General features: G+C 44.9%; 1 pseudogene; it reads right to left on the reverse strand.

The window, feature by feature from the left end:
• Positions 1-1,579: 1,579 nt before the first annotated feature.
• LOC124726665 lies at positions 1,580-1,697 on the reverse strand (annotated as a pseudogene).
• Between the last annotated feature and the right edge of the window lie 18,749 nt (positions 1,698-20,446).

Here is a 20,446-nt window from a genome sequence, read left to right on the forward strand (position 1 = left end):
TGGTCAGCCACATTTCAGGCACTCAAAGCTCAGGTAAATTTCATCTCTTTGGTCCCACCAAAGGTGGCCAAAGGATCGTCTCAAAGATGATCATATATTCACATTCACTATCTGCGGTTAGCAGACGACCATACATTCATTCATTTCACAGATCTCACCAAACTGGATGTAGGGATTTATTTTGAGGGGGTGCACATGTGATCAATTAAATAAATAAATTGTCATTCTTTCAGACACTGGTATCCGGCGTCGCTGTATTAATTGAAATTGAGTTATTTTACAAAAACATGTGTCGTTCTGACAAAAATAATGAAGTATGTTGTACCTATTTTCAATGTCGGGTGGAACTGTACCCTTTCAATGTGAGGTCACCAGTCCCCTAGATTTTGAACTACTTGAATCTAACTAACCTAAGGACATTACAAACATAGTTGCCCGAGGCAAGATTCGAACCTGCGACCATAGCAGCCACGTGTTTCCGGGCTTCCGGGCTGAAACGCCTAGAACCGATCAGGGGGAATGATGACCTCAGCAGTTTGGTCCTTTAGGAATTCGAACACACACACACACACACACACACACACACACACACACACACACACACACACACACACTTAAGACACAGATCTACTACACAGCACTAACGCACGAAAATATATGCCAGGCAGGGCCTCGAACCCAGATGCTGCTTCTCACAGTCGCCGTACCTACTTCAGTCATCCAAGCATTAGATGATGATTTCAGAGGGCTACAGTATAAGGATGTAGACAGTCTGAGATAAGAAAGTTGGGGTCAATCCGGGAAGCATGCACGGATAGCCGAAGTGATAAAGGCAAGGTGACCACTCACGTTATGTGGGAAGTCTGCGTTAGAGTTCCAGCTCGGCACAAATATTCATATGTCACTGTTATGTAGCAGATCTATACAGGTGGAGTCAAGGAATTCTCAAATGAGCTAATTGATTTCGGATTATTTAGTACAATTGTGTTTGTTAACGGTGTCTGTTTTTCATACGTGCTTAGAAGTATTAATAGCCTAGGTGCACACTCGACAGTTACAACACTTGTTTCCTCTCCTTGTTGTCTCCCTGCTGTGGGAATATAATGTTGCGAGAGTTCGTAATGAATTCAATGGACTACGATATAAAAACAGAAAGTGTGACATATGGAACGTTTGTTCGGTTCAGTGACTGTGCACGGATAGCCAAAGTGGTTAAGGTGACTGCACGCGATGAGTGGGAAATCCAGGTTCTACTCCAGGTCCAGTACAAATTTTTACATGTCACTATCTAATAGTAGATGTTCACCAGATATAACTGATATCAGGGATTAGCATTCAGCGAACTAATTCTGAATTAGGTCTCCTTTGTTTAATTTTATTCGCTCCGTCTTCAGGCCACGAGTGGCCTACCGGGACCATACGACCGCCGTGTCATCCTCATAGAGGATGCGGATAGGAGGGGCGTGGGGTCAGCACACCGCTCTCCCGGTCGTTATGATGGTATTCTTCACCGAAGCCGCTACTAATCGGTCGAGTAGCTCCTCAATTGTCATCACGAGGCTGAGTGCACCCCGAAAAATGGCAACAGCGCATGGCGGCCTGGATGGTCACCCATCCAAGTGCCGACCACGTCCGACAGCGCTTAACTTCGGTGATCTCACGGGAACCGGTGTATCCACTGCGGCAAGGCCGTTGCATTAATTTTATTCAAAAAAACTCATTTTTTTTATATTCCCCCCTTGTGTGTCTCGGACTACCTTACATAATCAAAAATGTTTGCTACAAGTTTCTATTCAAAATGTTACAATTTCTGCTCATTTGATTTCCTGATGCCTTGATATACAAAGAGCATTACTGGTTGAGCAGATATCTGAAGAAGTATGATTACTTCCATCACCATACTGCTACGTTTATTAGCATAAGTGAGAGATTAAATTAAACTCTATTAGCTCCTGTCTTACCTTACTTCCACTTTCCCAGCTACTGCGATAGTTAGAAATGTTTCCCGGATATTTAACGCTGTCTTTTCTTTTGAATCTCACATCACTGACTATCAGATGTGTCTTCTGATGTCCATCTTGCTGATTGGAAGTGTCGGTGGTGTTTAAAGCAGTGTCTTTTCAGTTGTGAATGCATTATGTCGGAGCTAAGTGAATTCGAGCGTGGGAAAACTGTTCGTATGGTGCCCCCGTAACTAAGGTAGCCGAAGTGTTTGTTATTTTGCATGGGCCCATATCGAAGATTTATGCAGCATGCAGGGAAATTGGAAAAACGTCATCAGCTAAGCCACAACGGGGACGAATGTGTATGTTGAGTGCACATGACAGACGGTCATTGAAGAGAGCTACGACGAAAAATAAGAGGACGACAGTTGAAAAAGAAGCTACGGAACTGAAAGTCGACATCACGAATTCTGCCAGCACCAAAAGAATACGAAGGGAGCTCCATAAGAAGAGAAAAACACTCATCAGTAATGGAAAGCCCCATAACAGGAAAACGTAGCACCGAAGCCACAAAACCTGCGCTGCTGAGCAATGGGAGAAAGTACACTACTGGCCATTAAAATTGCTACACCACGAAGATGACGTGCTACAGACACGAAATTTAACCGACAGGAAGAAGATGCTGTGATATGCAAATGATTAGCTTTTCAGAGCATTCACACAAGGTTGGCGCCGGTGGCGACACATACAACGTGCTAACATGAGGAAAGTTTCCAACCGATTTCTCATATAAAAACAGCAGTTGACCGGCGTTTCCGGGTGAAACGTTGTTGTGATGGCTCGTGTAAGCCGGAGAAATGCGTACCATCATGTTTCCAACTTTGATAAAAGTCGGATTGTAGCCTATCGCGATTGTGGTTTATCGTATCGCGACATTGCTGCTCGCGTTGGTCGAGATCCAATGACTGTTAGCAGAATATGGAATCGGTGGGTTCAGGAGGGTAATACGGAACGCCGTGCTGGATCCCAACGGCCTCGTATCACTAGCAGTCGAGATGACAGGCATCTTATCCGCATGAATGTAACGGATCGTGCAGCCACGTCTCGATCCCTGAGTCAACAGATGCGGACGTTTGCAAGACAACAACCATCTGTACGAACAGTTCGACGACGTTTGCAGCAGCATGGACTATCAGCTCGGAGACCATGGCTGCAGTTACCCTTGACGCTGCATCACAGACAGGAGCAGCTGCGATGGTGTACTCAATGACGAACCTGGGTGCACGAATGGCAAAACGTCATTTTTTCGGATGAATCCAGGTTCTGTTTACAGCATCATGATTGTCGCATTCGTGTTCGGCGACATCGCGGTGAACGCACATTGGAAGCGTGTATTCGTCATCGCCATACTGGCGTATCACCCGGCGTGATGGTGTGGGGTGCCATTGGTTACACGTCTCGGTCAACTCTTGTTCGCATTGACGGCATTTTGAACAGTGGAAGTTACATTTCAGATGTGCTACGAACCGTGGCTTTACCCTTCATTCGATCCCTGCCAAACTCTACATTTCAGCAGGATAATGCACGACCGCATGTTGCAGGTCCTGTACGGGCCTTTCTGGATACAGAAAATGTTCGACTGCTGCTCTGGCCAGCACATTCTCCAGATCTCTCACCAACTGAAAACGTCTTGTCAATGGTGGCCGTGCAACTGGCTCGTCATAATACGCCAGTCACTACTCTTGATGAACTGTGGTATCGTGTTGAAGCTGCATAGGCAGCTGTAGCTGTACACGCCATCCAAGCTCTGTTTGACTCAATGCCCAGGCGTATCAATGCCGTTATTACGGCCAGAGTTGGTTTCTCAATATCTATGCACGCAAATTGCGTGAAAATGTAATCACATAACAGTTCTAGTATAATACATGTGTCCAATGAATACCCGTTTATCATACACATTTCTTCTTGGTGTAGCAATTGAAATGGCAAGTAGGGTAATTTGGTTGGATGAGTTTTGTTTCATGCTGTTCCCTACTTGAGGCAAAGTTTACGTCCCAAGGGTGAAACACGGTGTGAATTCGGTGATGATATGGGCAGCCATGTCGTTAGATTCCATGGCCTCGTAGATACTATGCAAGATCGCTTTACCGACAAGGATTGTATGAACGTTTTGGCTCATCAGATCCATCCCATGGTACACAATTTGCTCTCCAAAGGTGATTCTGTGTTGCACGATGAAGGGCTCCTGTCCACACACCTCCCATCGTCCAGGACAGGTTTTGTGAGCACATTGATGAATTTCCGCATCTCCCGTGACCGCCGCAGTTACCAGATCTCAATGTTATTGAGGCTTCGTAGCCTGCTTTGGACACAATGGTGCGTGATCGTTATCTGCATTCATCATCGTTACCCTGCCGCTATTTCGCAGGAAGAATGGTCTGAGATTTTCTTTAAAACCATACAGGATCTATATTTCGCGATTATGAGACGAGTGGAAGCTGTTTTGAGTGTCAACGGGTTTCCTACACGGTGTTAGACGTGGCAACGTGTTGGGGTTTCGGTGTTTCCACATTTTCGTCCATCCCATGTATGTAAGAGGTCATGTGATAAATTGGTTAATACAAACAGAGAAACTGGCGAAATGGGCCGCATCTGTGAAATCGTGGTAGGAACATAGCAGAATTTCATGATGTTGGTGAGCAACATCTGCAGTTCATGAGACACAACTTTGGAACGAAATGAATTAGCAAACGCAGGAGCTATACGCCATTCAGATGTCACAAACGCGCAGCGCCGGCAAAGCAGCTGTGAAGGGTAACGCATAATTGCATACGAAGCGAAGACTAACAAAGTTTGAACAGCGGCGGCGCGGCCGCACTCCGGAGCGGTGAAGTGGGTCAGATAACACGCAGGTGGCGGTAATTACGCCCGCAACACGGCTTGTGCGGGTCGGGCGTCGGCGCCGCGGGAAACACCCCCGCCCCCTCGAGCCGAGATACAAACACACAAAGCGGAGCGCCACAGACCAGCGGCTCGGCTCGCCTTACTACTACAGTACTACAACTGCTGCCACTGCTCCCCCGGCCGCCACACCGCAACGGATAAACACTGGGTTTACAGGTAGGCTGTGTAAACATCGCACAGAATTCACTGCCAGTGCTGGATCCCGTCCCTGTTGTGCTGCTGCCGTGAGTGAGTTTGAGGTTTGGTAGTGGTTTGCTTTCGCGTGTTCAACCGAGTTGTTGATTTCATTTTTTTTTTTTTTTCACCCTGTTTCGACACTCGACTCAGTGGCCCTCTTCAGGTGCTGTGAGCTGTGTTATAATGCTTACTTTCTGCCTGGACTATTGTCAGACTGCATTGTTGGTGCCGCTCCGTTATTCATATCCGAGTGCGAGTCCCAGCACCCGTACTCCTTCGACGATTAACTGTCATTCATTTGTTTATCGGAGTCCTCACTGTAATTCCGTGAAGCACCCTTTCTCGCAGCGTCCCCAACTGTGGTGGATGTGAAGGTCGACGATGTCTTGCCAACTTAAATGTCGAATTCCAAGCCTTGCTTAGATCGAAACCTACGTCTTGGCTTCTAATTTTTTCCGGCGTTTTTATTTCACTGACATCTCAGTTACTTTGCCCAACAAACTTTTTTGCACCAAGCTACTGGTATCGTCGTATTTCATTCTATAAAGGAAGCAATGCTCAGCGGCCGCTGATGTGCTTCGTGGTATTAGTCGAGCCTGTCGCTTGCACTTGAGCTCTTCTAATAGTTTGACGGCAGGAGTGGCCAAGCGGTTCTAGCCGCTACAGTCTGGAACCGCGCGACCGCTACGGTCGCATGTTCGAATGCTGCCTCGGGCATGGATGTGTGTGATGTCGTTAGGTTAGTTAGGTTTAAGTAGTTCGACGTTATAGGGTACTGATGACCTCAAAAGTTAAGTCCCATAGTTCTCAGAGCGATTTGAACAATTTTTCTTCTAATAGTTTACCCCACGTAAGACTTGCCACCACACCAGATCTATGTTGACAGGACAGTCAAATAAAAACGAGACACACAGAAAAGGGTAAGTAAACTGTTTATAATTTAAAAAATAATCGCCACAACTGTTAATACATTTATCCCACTGTGACACAAGACGATCAATGCCATCGTGGAAAAATGTTTGCTGCCGCTTGCGGAATAATGATAGTACGTAACCGTGCAGCTATTCTTACGAAGTAAATCAACGGTCACTAATGTCTTTCTTCAGGGTTTCAAAAATCTGGAAATTGCATAGGAAGATTTCGCCACCGTTTGGAGGATATGTGGACCCTCCAACATGTTACCACATCGTTCCGAGTACTCTGCAGAAGTTTCGCAGGTTAGCCCTTATACGCTCTCCATATAGTCCCTACTTCTCCCCATGCAGTTTCCGTACGTACTTTTGGAGCCCTGAGGAAAGCACCAGCGGCCGTCAAGTTGCTTCGGACAAAGAGTTGCAGGCCTGGTATCGCAGAACTTACTTCTTTTGAAAGAGAGAAAAAATTTTCCGTTAATTTGGAATTAAAATGTTTGATTAAAGAAAATCTCTTTTACGTTCATTAAAACCCACGGCTAAATTTTCTCAGGGCGCTATGACCAGAAATACCATGCGTATTCGAACGTGAAGACATCAATCTTACTCACGATAGATAAAAAAATTATCTTTCTTTAATGTTACACGTTAAGCAAATTTAACATAATATTAAGACAAATATTTTTCTTTGTGAGGCTTGATGCTTCAGTACAACTGCCTACGTGCAATGGCAGCGTACACAATTAAAATAATTCCTTTCAGTGAAACTGTACCTCTGGCCAAAAATGAAATGGGAATTATTATGAAACGTCGTTTTACATCTACTGAGATTAAATCTTTTCAATACTTTCAGAATTAAATAGCTATGAAAAAATTTTTATCAGTTTTAACAGCAATGGCGTCGCTTCAACAATGCAATTACAAATTGCCAGGGCAACATTTAATTGTTAGGGAATTAATTAAATAAAGGGGACAGGGAAGGAATGTTGTTGCTACTAACAAAAACACATACTGCAGTAAATACTGGCATATATATTTAGCAGAAATTCTAAATACACTACATATAGTAGAAATAATTCTTTACAGACCGTAGTCCAAATGCGACATAAGAACCAACCAGGCACAGAAGACGAAGAAGAAGAGGAAGAAGAAGAAGAAGACAAGAGAAGACAATGAAATCTTATATACTACGATACAAAGATAATAATAATTACATTTCTCTAAGCACGTATAGTGACTCCATTGTAGTCACATATCGATAAAGTGATTTACATTATTTTTCAAAAAGCGATGCTATACTGGGTACAATCATGGTTCCGTAAACAACCACAAACATTTTTCCATGAAGTCATTTACTGTCTTTTCTCACAGTGGAATAAATGTATTAACAGTTACGGCGATTGTTTCTGAAATAATAAGCAGTTTACTTAATTTTTTCCCATATGTCTCGTTTTCATTTGATTGACCGTCGGATGCTAAGTTTCCATAGAAGTCTACCGGTCTTACTGGAAATTGGACTAGTAGGAGGCGGATGAGCGGTTCTTAGCTTTTCTTTTTCTTTCACTGTCTCAACGTCTTTCTCTGGTGTTACTGATTTTGACTGCAACTACCTCAGTATGTGTCGGTCTGAGTACCCGTTCCCTCGGAACGTAGTTCATGTAATTCTTTTGCGCAGTTCTTCCTGCATGGCAACGTTCGCGTCCTATGGACCGGACATTAGTAAGGAATGTGAAGGATGGTGATAACTGTGGCCACAGGGATAGAGCATGTGCGTTGACTGTACATAGTCTGTGACCCAGGTATAGGTCCGTCATTCTCTTAACCAAAACGTTCAGGAACGGTAATTGGATATCTTTCTTACGAATTTTGTGTTCTTCCAGAAACTGAAGCTATTTCGTCCCATGTGGCCACAACACCAACGTCTGTTCCTCGTATCGATAGAAACACGTTAACGTGAACTTAACGGTTTCTAGTGCATTTGCTTTAAAATGTTCCGTGTTAAAGTTCAACACGATAGACGGTAATAGACCACCCATCATCATACCATCAAACAGGAAATATGTTAATGTGAGAATATTTCTAAGGAGTTCAATGTAACTATCGCGAATTTCTCCGCAACTATTGCCGAAGATTCAAAAAACTTCTGTTTCTCCTTCTTCTGGTGAGGATGTGAGGAAATATTATTTCGGCAGAAGATAGATTGGGGAGGGAGAGAGAGAGAGAGAGAGAGAGAGAGAGAGAGAGAGACAAGTTGCTAAATTTGCACTCTTTCATGGTAGGTCAGCAACGATAATCCAGTATGACTAGCCTTAACATTGACACAGACCGTTTCGCAGCCGAATATGCATAATATAATTCTTATCGATCTGGGGTACATTGTCTTACTAAAACAGTTATGTTATCTCGATAAGCTGAAACTCATTTTTATCAGTACAGTTCATACTAATTAGCGTTTCTTCTTTCGTTTATATCTTATAATTACGTGTTGAGTTTAACACACTAATCAGCATTAATATAGTCTTAGACGTGACTGAAAACAGTCTGACAAAGTTCGCATAGTTTTTCAATTTCACGCCTGTGCATAGTATGTTGGTAGCACTTCGTCGCCTTACCTGCTATGCTGTGTAGCAGACTTTAAAGTTGTGCAGATCAGCATAACGAAAAGGCGAGGGGTCACGCTCGTTTTGTCCACGACTGTACATCAGGAACAGCTTGGTGGAGGTATTTAGTTGCCTCTCATACGAAACAATAGACGTTCGACATTGCTGACAGCGGAAAGAGCGGGGCCGAGCATGATGTCACTTGAACGCTGCTGCCAGTTACGTCTCCAGCTACGGCCGTGAAGACAGCATGGCAGCGCAACTGACAATGGCCGTGAACTTCCTCCAGCAAGTGGGCGGCTCCCTCGTGACCCACGCAGGTTGCCCTGTCTCGTGCGAGGCGTACGAGAAAGACAGGCTGCGGCGCGTACGTCACGAAGGTAGGCCTGAGTTCGCTCGCTCACTTAAAGCAACGGGCGAAATGAGTTTCTAAATCTATTAACTCGCAGGTGGATGTGCAGGTACTAACGAGAATTGTATCTTCTACTGGAATCTCCTATTATGAAGTTACTAGTCGTAAAACAAAATTAAAATCAGTATTCCACATAAATCGTATAACGGCTGAGTGCTTGTAGGCTCCAGACTATGTTCGTTTAGGACTCGAGGCACGCACTTTATACACTTCCATGGTGGGAAGTGAGGAAAGGCTTCTGTCCTTCCGCTGCCATATTGCAGCATCGCCTGTTGTTATACCATGCCCATCCGGCTCCACTTCACAATGCTAGTTGGCTGTGGCTGTGTTACAATAACACTCTCTCCTGCAAGCAGCTGGCTCTGTTGTAACTCATTTCTGCTCTAGTGTATTTTGTGATTGGAAACGGTCGATGTATTACAGCAGGAGCAAAATACACCACTCATCCTTTTATATTGGTGAGCCCCCCTCTCGTGAAATCTAGCGATAATTCGGTATTACATAGGGGTGTTAAGATACTTTTGATCAGATAGTAGATCTGATGTAACTAATGGTATGTGTAACAAAGTTTACTAGCAGAGACAACAACAGCGCTCTTTTTTTGAACTGTCGATTACACTTCTGATTTCGGTACTATGTTGCATTATTAGGTTCTTGCCGGTTGATAAGAATGTCGGTTGAAAACCGGCTGTGGCCTTAAAAATATTGCAACACGACCATGGTAGGTGATGTTCTGTGTGGTACCCTTCTATTTTGACATTATGGCTGCTGCATACAAAATGAAAAAGAAATATGATATACAGGTCATAAAATCCCGTCTGACGCCCGCGATCATTTTTATGTCAATAATTAGCAACCAGTACTGTACAATCGCAATAAAGTCATGAGGTGTTCAATTGACTCTTTTATTAGAACATGTTACGCGTTTCGAGATTACGACCATCTTCAGACACCACAATCTCCAACTCCTTCCTAACCAACCAGGCGTGCAGCCTTGACAACTCAAACTGCTTCAAGACTGCTTGTGCCGCAGTTACAGTCATATCTTATTGGACACTTTCTTTGAGTTGTCAAGGCTGTATGCCTGGTTGGTGAGGAAGGAGTTGAAGGTTGTGATGTCTGAAGATGGGTGTAATCCCGAAACGCGTAACATGTTCCAATAAAAGAGTCAATTGAACATCTCATGACTTTATTGCGATTGTACAGCATTGGTTGCCAGTTTTTAAAAAAGAAATATTCAGAAATAATATTGTCTATTGTTATCTGAAGGTTATTCAAGCAATGGAATGTGTACTGAAGGAAAATGGCTGTAAAGGGAACCATTAATACTTTTATTATTTACTAAATCCTTTGTTATCAGTTATCTAATAATGCACAGTTTATGACGTTTCGGCTACTAACGTCTATATTTGTTTTACAATAGCAAAACAGTATTCTGTGAATCAAAATTCTGGACTGGTACTTTGGACCCATTTATCGTACTTCATATTATGATAACACACCTGGAACACTATGTTACAATCTTTACCAGTTTTATAAAGCCTGCTCCAGCACACTTCCGCTGCTTTTTTTCTTTTCTCAAATCAAATCCCTTATTAGCCTTGGTAAAGGATCTAGTAGCTTTAAGTTTGATCTGTATTTGTTAAATTAAGCTTCGTTTTTGAAATTAGGTGCCTCCAAAATTTCCTTCTTTTCTTGTAGTCACCAAATAAGTGCAGCTACAAGCAGCATATTATGATGATATCCGATTTTCATTGCAAAAATATTTTAAATGACGACTTTTTCGCCATGGACTGCACTATTTATTATAACTTCCACAACTGCAGTTTTGTCGTCTAAGGGATTTTAAAGTGGTTGAGATGTTGAACATATTGTAGCTATCAACATCAGTAAAATAAATGTAAAGTGTGTGAGCTACTGCGGCTCATGTCAACATTCGCCATGTACGACATCGATATGTAACTAATACAAATAAATGTCATGAAACTGTGTTTCGTGGCTTCTACATGTGCCAGTAACGTACAAGCTATAATGCTTACACTGACAGGATTACTCAAACACACCGATGCAATTCCCATTGAAGCTTCTTACATTCTATCTCTGTAAAAAGCACATTATCGAAGACAAATGCATTCAGAGAATCGACAGTCGAAAGCTGCCAGTACTTCTGAAATTACACAACTGTGTTCATACGAAATTATGAACACAGTTTATGCCCTGAAATACATCCACAGAAAATGATACACTGATAACTCTATTTGATTTTTCACTAGCAACAGGAGATGGAAAATCTTACTTCTTCTTTGCTGGGACCGCAGCTTGCGTAAGGTCATAGTATGACATCGCATTTATACTTTTACAAAATTGGCTGCAAATGTTTATTTCTTGTTGTTTTTACATAGGTTCACGACAAGGTATTTTCGGCATTTGTGCTAGTTTCAAGTGTTTGTCTGGATGGAGTGACGCTCGTTATACGTCCTGGAACAAATGGTTCAAATGGCTCTGAGCACTATGCGACTTAACTTCTGAGGTCATCAGTCGCCTAGAACTTAGAACTAATTAAATCTAACTAACCTAAGTGAAATCATACACATCCATGCCCGAGGCAGGGTTCGAACCTGCGACCGGAGCGGTCGCTCGGTTCCGGACTGTAGCGCCTAGAACCGCACGGCCACTCCGCCGGCCGTCCTGGAACATAATTTCTTTTGTTTACTACTTTTTAATACATGTCGCGTATTTACCTTCTATAGAAATTTCATGGTATTTTTTGACAGTTGAAAAATGGAACGTTCTGCCACTTAAAAAAGAAGAAACATAACATTTCTATAGAAGGTAAATACACGACCTATATTAAAAACACTGTAAAAAAGTTGCGTTCCAAGATGTTTTGTGGTCGTCACTCTATGTAGATGAACACTTGAAAGTGGCACAAATGCCGAAACAAGTATGTCGTAAACCTATGTAAAAACGACAAGAAATAGACAATTGACAGCTAATTTTGTAAAATTATAAAGAAGATGTCATATTATGGAAAAGCTTACTTGAAGTACAACGAAAGGAGGGCGGAGAGAGGGCATGTTATTTAGTAGTAACACTATTGAGTACTGAACATTTGCATGAACTGCAAACCACGTACTATAAAACTTCAAAGCACAATGAATCACTCCATATAGGTCCGATTTGCGCAAGGACAAATGTTTTCGTTGTCTTTTACTTAGGCTGCGTAACAGACCGGAAACTTTGAACCCTTATGATGAACGAAATGACAGCTGAGTGGTCAGAGCGACGGAGTGTCGTGCCACGGGGCCCGGGTTCGATTCCCGGATGGGTTGGAGATTTTCTCAGCTCAGGGACTGGGTTTTGTGTTATCTTAGTCATCAGCATCTCATCCCCATTTAGTCGCCGAAGTGACGTCAACTCAAAAGACTTGCTCCAGACGACCGGCCTACCCGACGGTAGGCTCTAGCCACGCGACATTTATAACGAAATGATTTACATTTACGTTGCCTTAGCCGCAATATATCTCGAACTACATACTAATGGGCGCACAATCGTGATCTAACCCGTGAATAAACGCTACGTTTGTAAAAAAAATCCAATTTAATGATACGAGGGTAATCCCAAAAGAAAGGACTCCTATATTTTTATAATTACATAGACCTGTTTATTTCTACAATGGTTTACATCAGTTTACAGCTTGAACATTTACCTATTTTTCGACGTAATCGGCATTTTTGTTGATGCATTATTGTAGACGCTGTGGCAATTTCTGTATGCCCATGTCATATCAGCTCGCGGCCATGTTGTTCAGAAAGTTATGAACCTCTTCTTTCACCTCGTCGTCGGAGCTGAATTGCTTTCCGTCCAAATGTTCTTTTAACTTATGGAACAGGTGATAGTCACTGGGCACCATGTCAGGACTATGGGATGGGTCGGTGATTATGTTCCACTGAAACTGTTGCAGGAGAGCAATGTTTTCCCGAGCGATGTGTGAGCGAGCGTTGTCATGAAGAATGTGTACGCCCTTGCTCAACATTCCTCTTCTCCGGCTCTGAATTGCCCGTTTGAGTTTTTTCAGAGTCTCACAGTACCTGTCAACGTTAATTGTGGTCCCAGTGGGCATAAGGTCGACTAACAATACCCCTTTCCGATCCCAAAAAACTGTTGTCATGACTTTACCGGCAGACTGTGTTTGTTTGAATTTTCGCGGCTTTGGCGAAGAAGGATGCGGCCACTGGCGTGATTGTTGCCTCAGGCAGCATGCGTGGCACCCATATTGCGCACACCTTCCGCTAGTTCAATGTTTGCGTTATTCTGTGAGCGGTGCGTCGGGAAACCTCAGGAACCAACGTGCAGACATCATCCAGGGTGATCCGCCGATCACCACCCATGCTTTGCTCAGCCTTCTACACTGTCTCCTCAGAAATTGACGGTCTCCCGCTCCTTTGTTCCTCGTGAATTTCGGTCCGACCAGCTGCAAACTCTCTACACCACTTACGAACATTTTTGACAGCCATGCGCGACTCACCATACACTTCCGTCAATTGGCGACGGATTTCAATCTGCGCAGTGCCTTTTGCGTTCAAAAACCGAATAATTGCGCGCAATTCGCACTTGGCGGTAACATCCAACGGGAGCTCCATTCTCAACGGCTGCCAAGACAAGACTGAGCGCCTTAGCGCGGCGTGCGCGTGTTTATACACAGCGCTTGAAGCACTCTTCATAACAGTGTGACCAACTGCCATACAAACAGAGTTCTGTACTTATAAAAAAATAGGAGACCTTACTTTTGGGATTACCCTCGTACGAACATGGAGGCAAATGTACTTAGTGTGTCGGTACTTCAGGCAAAAGGTTTCACAAGTCAAAATGTATGACAAACCTCATGTAATTTATCAGCATATTAGATACAGATTTCAGCTATGGAACAGACATCTATTTGGAACATTTAACATTCTTTGCGAACTACGTGTCTCAGAATCATAAGAGAAGTAATGTTATGAGTCGCTTGAAAACGTGATCAAAAATGAAAGAAGCTCCTCGTAAGTCTCTTAAATTTAGAGACGACTACCATAAAGGCTGATTCCGATCGCCACGTCCTCACAAGCCGTTACAAATGATAACGAAGACCCTGCAATCTGGGCGTGAAGTTCACATGTTAGGACAACGCAGAAAGGACACGATTTTACCTAACGTGAATGTTGTCACTGCTGAAGTCTATTATATGAATGCAACTGAAACGCACGCTGCTTGCTGCCGTCTCAGCTTGATAGAAAAAGTTGCTGTTTCAAAGCGACCATATGAAACACAAATAAAATGTCTGAAATTCTTCTTGCTACTATGTGCTGACCACGCCGAAGGATGAGAAGAGAGAGTGCCTTTCCGTTTCAGATCGTGGTGGCACTGAAACGACATCTGCCACCTAGCGTTCTCCTTGGCTGGCTTCAGTTTAAGCATTTGGCTCGATGTAAGGTAAACGTTCACTGTTTTGTCAAAGAAGAGTCACTCTCGTGGACAGAGGCGAGTCGTGACTGTGTGTGTCACAAGTGACTTAATATGAAGATAGTAACTGTTCTCGAAAGAACAGATACCACTGATGACCGTGCAGCTTCTGTAGAATAACTGATAATTAACTGAAACGCTCAGCTGCCGACAGATGTTGTTGATATACCTCGATGGTTAGGAACATTATGTATGTAGAACCCTATGTATGTAGATTGTGGACAGTTGGGAATGTGGGTCTCACACGAAACGTGCTAGGGAAAAGATCCTGCAGTCGCGCTATTGATCTGTTCCCTCGGTGGCGCAGATGGATAGAGCGTCTGTCATGTAAGCAGGAGATCCCGGGTTCGAATCCCGGTTGGGGCACATTTTGTGAGCTGTCCCCATCGAGGTGTATCAACAACACCTGTCGGCAGCTGAGATTTTCAATTAATTATCATTACAAGTGACTTAACGCTGAGCGCAGCACAGTTCTGCGATGTACGAAAGATGCTCGTTGCGATACAGCCACACTTTCAACCTTACTCGTCACTAATACACTCCAAGAAGAAGAAGAATAAAAAAACGTACGACGTGCCTCGAAGAACTTATACAAATGGCTCGCAAATCGATAGTCATACAGGTATCGACGGTAAATGCAAAATTGTGAGCTTTGGCTGGCGAGGGATGAATGTGCGACGCTGTAGTCCAGTTTCTCCGGACAGACGGAAGGGATAGTAAACAGGGGACACATCGATACCAGGGCATAAAAAGTACTTCGTCTTCAGGCCACAAGTGGCCCATCGGGCCCATCCGACCGCCGTGTCATCCTCAGATGAGGATGCGGATAGTAGGGGCGAGCGGTCAGCACACCGCTCTCCCGGTCGTTATGATGGTTTTCTCTGACCGGAGCCGCTACTATTCGGTCGAGTAGCTCCTCAGTTGGCATCACGAGGCTGAGTGCACCCCGAAAAATGGCGGCTACGCCCGACAGCGCTTAACTTTGGTGATCTGACGGGAACCGGTGTATCCATTGCGGCAAGGCCGTTGCCCGATACCAGGGCATAAAGTCTTTGCGAGTTTTGTTCAGTGTACTCAGTTGGACAGTAACAGTTCCTAGCAGACAGGTGCATGAACAATATACGCAGATCTCAGTATTTGAAAAAGACGTGTAGTTGAGCTCAAAGAAGCCACGTGGGCTAATAGGCGAGTCGTTTGACCTATGACTAGAAGCAATGCCACTATTCGACGATGTTGGCAAGAATGGGTAACCCATGGCCGACCACAGCGTCAAGAAGGAAGTGGTCAACCAAGAGATGCAACAGAACGTGAGGGCTGGGGCTGATGGATAGTCAGAGAGGCACTCAGAGCCCTGGTTTATCATTATCACCCATCCAACTGGTGCTTCAGTGAGCACAAAGACCATTAATACACTCCTGGAAATTGAAATAAGAACACCGTGAATTCATTGTCCCAGGAAGGGGAAACTTTATTAACACATTCCTGGGGTCAGATACATCACATGATCACACTGACAGAACCACAGGCACATAGACAAAGGCAACAGAGCATGCACAATGTCGGCACTAGTACAGTGTATATCCACCTTTCGCAGCAATGCAGGCTGCTATTCTCCCATGGAGACGATCGTAGAGATGCTGGATGTAGTCCTGTGGAACGGCTTGCCATGCCATTTCCACCTGGCGCCTCACTTGGACCAGCGTTCGTGCTGGACGTGCAGACCGCGTGAGACGACGCTTCATCCAGTCCCAAACATGCTCAATGGGGGACAGATCCGGAGATCATGCTGGCCAGGGTAGTTGACTTACACCTTCTAGAGCACGTTGGGTGGCACGGGATACATGCGGACGTGCATTGTCCTGTTGGAACAGCAAGTTCCCTTGCCGGTCTAGGAATGGTAGAACGATGGGTTCGATGACGATTTGGATGTACCCTGCACTATTCAGTGTCCCCTCTACGATCACCAGTGGTGTACGGCCAGTGTAGGAGATCGCTCCCCACACCATGATGCCGGGTGTTGGCCCTGTGTGCCTCGGTCGTATGCAGTCCTGATTGTGGCGCTCACCTGCACGGCGCCAAACGCGCATACGACCATAATTGGCACCAAGGCAGAAGCGACTCTGATCGCTGAAGACGACACGTCTCCATTCGTCCCTCCATTCACGCCTGTCGCGACACCACTGGAGGCAGGCTGCACGATGTTGGGGCGTGAGCGGAAGACGGCCTAACGGTGTGCGGGACCGTAGCCCAGCTTCATGGAGACGGTTGCGAATGGTCCTCGCCGATACCCCAGGAGCAACAGTGTCCCTAATTTGCTGGGAAGTAGCGGTGCGGTCCCCTACGGCACTGCGTAGGATCCTACGGTCTTGGCGTGCATCCGTGCGTCGCTGCGGTCCGGTCCCAGGTCGACGGGCATGTGCACCTTCCGCCGACCACTGGCGACAACATCGATGTACTGTGGAGACCTCACGCCCCACGTGTTGAGCAATTCGGCGGTACGTCCACCCGGCCTCCCGCATGCCCACTATACACCCTCGCTCAAAGTCCGTCAACTGCACATACGGTTCACGTCCACGCTGTCGCGGCATGCTACCAGTGTTAAAGACTGCGATGGAGCTCCGTATGCCACGGCAAACTGGCTGACACTGACGGCGGCGGTGCACAAATGATGCGCAGCTAGCGCCATTCGACGGCCAACACCGTGGTTCCTGGTGTGTCCGCTGTGCCGTGCGTGTGATCATTGCTTGTACTGCCCTCTCGCGGTGTCCGGAGCAAGTATGGTGGGTCTGACACACCGGTGTCGATGTGTTCTTTTTTCCATTTCCAGGAGTGTATAATGCTCGCAGAAAAGGGGGACGAGCTCACAGGCTTCTTGCGCCAACTACCATTGATCTCTGTACGCCTAAACGCCCGTCGTTTGCAGGTGTGTCGATTACATTCGGACTGGAGTATCACTCACTGGAGTAGAATTGTCTGCAGCGATGAATTCCGCTTCGAATCGAGCCCCAATGACCAATGAAGACGCTTCTGGAGACGCCCCAGACAGCGATGGGACACGAACCTGAATGTCGACCAGCTGCACGGTCCGACAGCCTTGAGTGATGGTCTCGCGTGCCACTTCATTTCATAGCGGAATCACTTTGCTTGCCCTCCGCGGCGCCCTTTCAGCCTAGCAGTACGTCGACTATATTCTGCCACCCGTTTTGTTGTCCTTCATGGCAAACCATCCTCAGCTTACACTTCAGCAAGATAATGCCTGTCCGCATAGGACGTATGTTTCTACTGATTGTCTTAGTGCTTGCCAAATCCTGCCTTTGCCAGCGATTTCGCCGGATCTCTCCCGAACTGAGATCGCCTGGAGCATTATGGGCAGGGCCCTCCAACCAACCTGGGATTCCGACGGCCTAACGAGACGATTGAAGAGAATTTCGCACAATATCCCTCAGAAGGACACCCAACAACCTCTGTCATTCAGTGCAATGCCTTAAGTGCTTGCCTGAGGGACAGGGGTGGACCAACGCGTTACTGACGTCTCAATTGGTGAAGCTCTTTCTCTTGAATAAATCACCTAACTTTTCTGTAATTTTAATCATTTGTTTGCACATGTACATCACATCAACCGATTTCCACTCCATTTTGGATAATTCCTTCGAGGTGCGTCGCTTTTTTTTTCTTAAAGTATATGAAGGAACCAGTTTCAACTTATTTACATCGTTCCAAAATATATTTTTAAGGCGTGTGAAAACTGTCAACTTACACAGTTGTTTTGGCTACGCCCTAAAGCGTGGATCCGCGTGCAACTCACTGGGTAAGAAAGTTCAGAATATGGAGCACGCCACGTGGTTACAGAACCTTCCTTAATGAAGCACTTGGGATTTAATGGAAACTCCGGGTGAAGAGAAGTTTAACCTTCTGGGAGAATTTAATAAAATTTTAGTGTTTGTACTGACTCTTGTCTTAGAGCGAGGCGCTTATTCAGCAAATTACAATAATTAACATCATGCCAACCAATTTTTGTCAAATATTCTGGATGGGCTGCATTTGTCTTTTTAAACAGACTGTTTTCTTGTACCTGTTATACAGGGTGGTCGGAAATTCCCATTACAGACTGATAGGACTTGTAGGGGGGAGTGAGTACATCGTATTTTGAATAGGAACCGATGTTCGGAAACGTCATCCAACGAGACTACAGAGCTTCAAAGTTACAGGCGTGGGCATCTGTAAATGTACGTATACATGGAGTGATTCCGTGACGATGTTACAGATTTTCTAGGAAGATGGACATCGATAAATGTATTAATTTGAAGTAAGGATCCCTATGCCGGAAACGAACGAGTCGAAAGTTATCAACTAAAACCGTTCTGATACTTCTGACAGTTGAATACATGTACCGGATCTTGTGTTGCGAAGAGTGTAGGACTGGTAACTTTCAGTAGTGGTAGTGTGGACAGAAACGAGAAACAATGTCCAATAAACGTGGCTTCTAAAGTGAGTACCTTAACAGCTATGAACACTTGCTCAGTAGAGGAGAGGTGTTTCACATTAGCGAAGATGAACCATTCGTCTTAGTTCCTCAGGTATGCAATTTAGAGCCCACGTTTATTCGACATTTTTCCTCGTTTTTGTCCACACCACCACTACTGAAAGTTACCAGCCCTACACTCTTCGCAACACAAGAACCGGTACATGTATTCAACTGTCAGCGACATCATAACGGTTTTTGTTTATAACTTTCGACTTGTTCGTTTCCGGCACAGGGATCCTTACTTCAGATTAATACATTTATCGTTCTCCATCATACTAGAAACTTTGTAGCATCATCACGGAATCACCCCGTGTATACGTACATTTACAGACGCCCGCGCTTATAACTTGGACGCTCAATAGTCTCGTTGGACGACGTTTCCGGACATGGGTTCCTATTCAAAATACGATGTACTCATTCCCCTCTATAAGTCCTAGAAGTCTGTAACGGGAATTTCCGACCACCCTGTATTTCACTGAGACGTTGGTATCTTAATTATACAGATGAGCGGAAACGTTATGCCACCTACGTAACAGCTTGTTTTTCCGTCTTTGAAACGAAATACGTCACTGATTCTGCATATCAGGGATTTTGTTTGTTGGTAGGTTCGTCGAGGTATGTGGCATTAGATGTCTACGCACACGTCATGTAATTAGTGTAAGTAACAGGCCGCGGATTTGCGTAAGTGGTGATGGCGCTCAATAGCGACCCGGAGGGGTTACATAGTATTTACGTCAGGCGAATTTAGCCCCCGATAGATCAACGTGAGTTCACTATAATGCTCCTAAACTACTGTAGCGTGGTTATGGCTCTTAGGCACGGTTAGTTATACTGCTGAAAGAGACATCGCATTCGGGGAAGACATCTACATTTACATATCTACATACATCTGCCTATATACTCCGCTAGCCACCAAGCGGTGTGTGGCGGAGGGCACAATTCGCGCCAAAGTCATATTTCCGCACGTCTGTTCCACTCGCGGATCGCGCGAGGGAAAAACGACTGTCTGAACGCCTCAGTACAAGCTCTAATTTCCCTTATCTTTGAATGGTGATCATTGCGCGATTTCAAAGTTGGTGGTAATAATATATGCTCTACATCCTCGGCGAAGATCGGATTTCGAAATTTAGTGAGTAGCCTCTTCCGCTTACCGCGCCGTCTATCTGCAAGTATGTCCCACTTCAAACTTTCTATGCGATTTGTAACTCTCTCGCGATGGCTAAATGTACCAGCCACGAATCTTGCCGGTCTTCTTTGGACCTTCTCAGTCTCTTAAATCAGACCCAACTGGTATGGGTCCCATACAGACGAACAATGCTTTTAAGACCGGACGAGCTAAAGTGTTGTAAGCTATTTCCTTTGTTGAAGGACTGCATCGCTTCAGGATTCAAGCTTGAAGGGATGCAGGTGGT

This window comes from Schistocerca piceifrons, chromosome 1, assembly GCF_021461385.2.
Source record: "Schistocerca piceifrons isolate TAMUIC-IGC-003096 chromosome 1, iqSchPice1.1, whole genome shotgun sequence".
NCBI classification, from domain to species: domain Eukaryota; kingdom Metazoa; phylum Arthropoda; class Insecta; order Orthoptera; family Acrididae; genus Schistocerca; species Schistocerca piceifrons.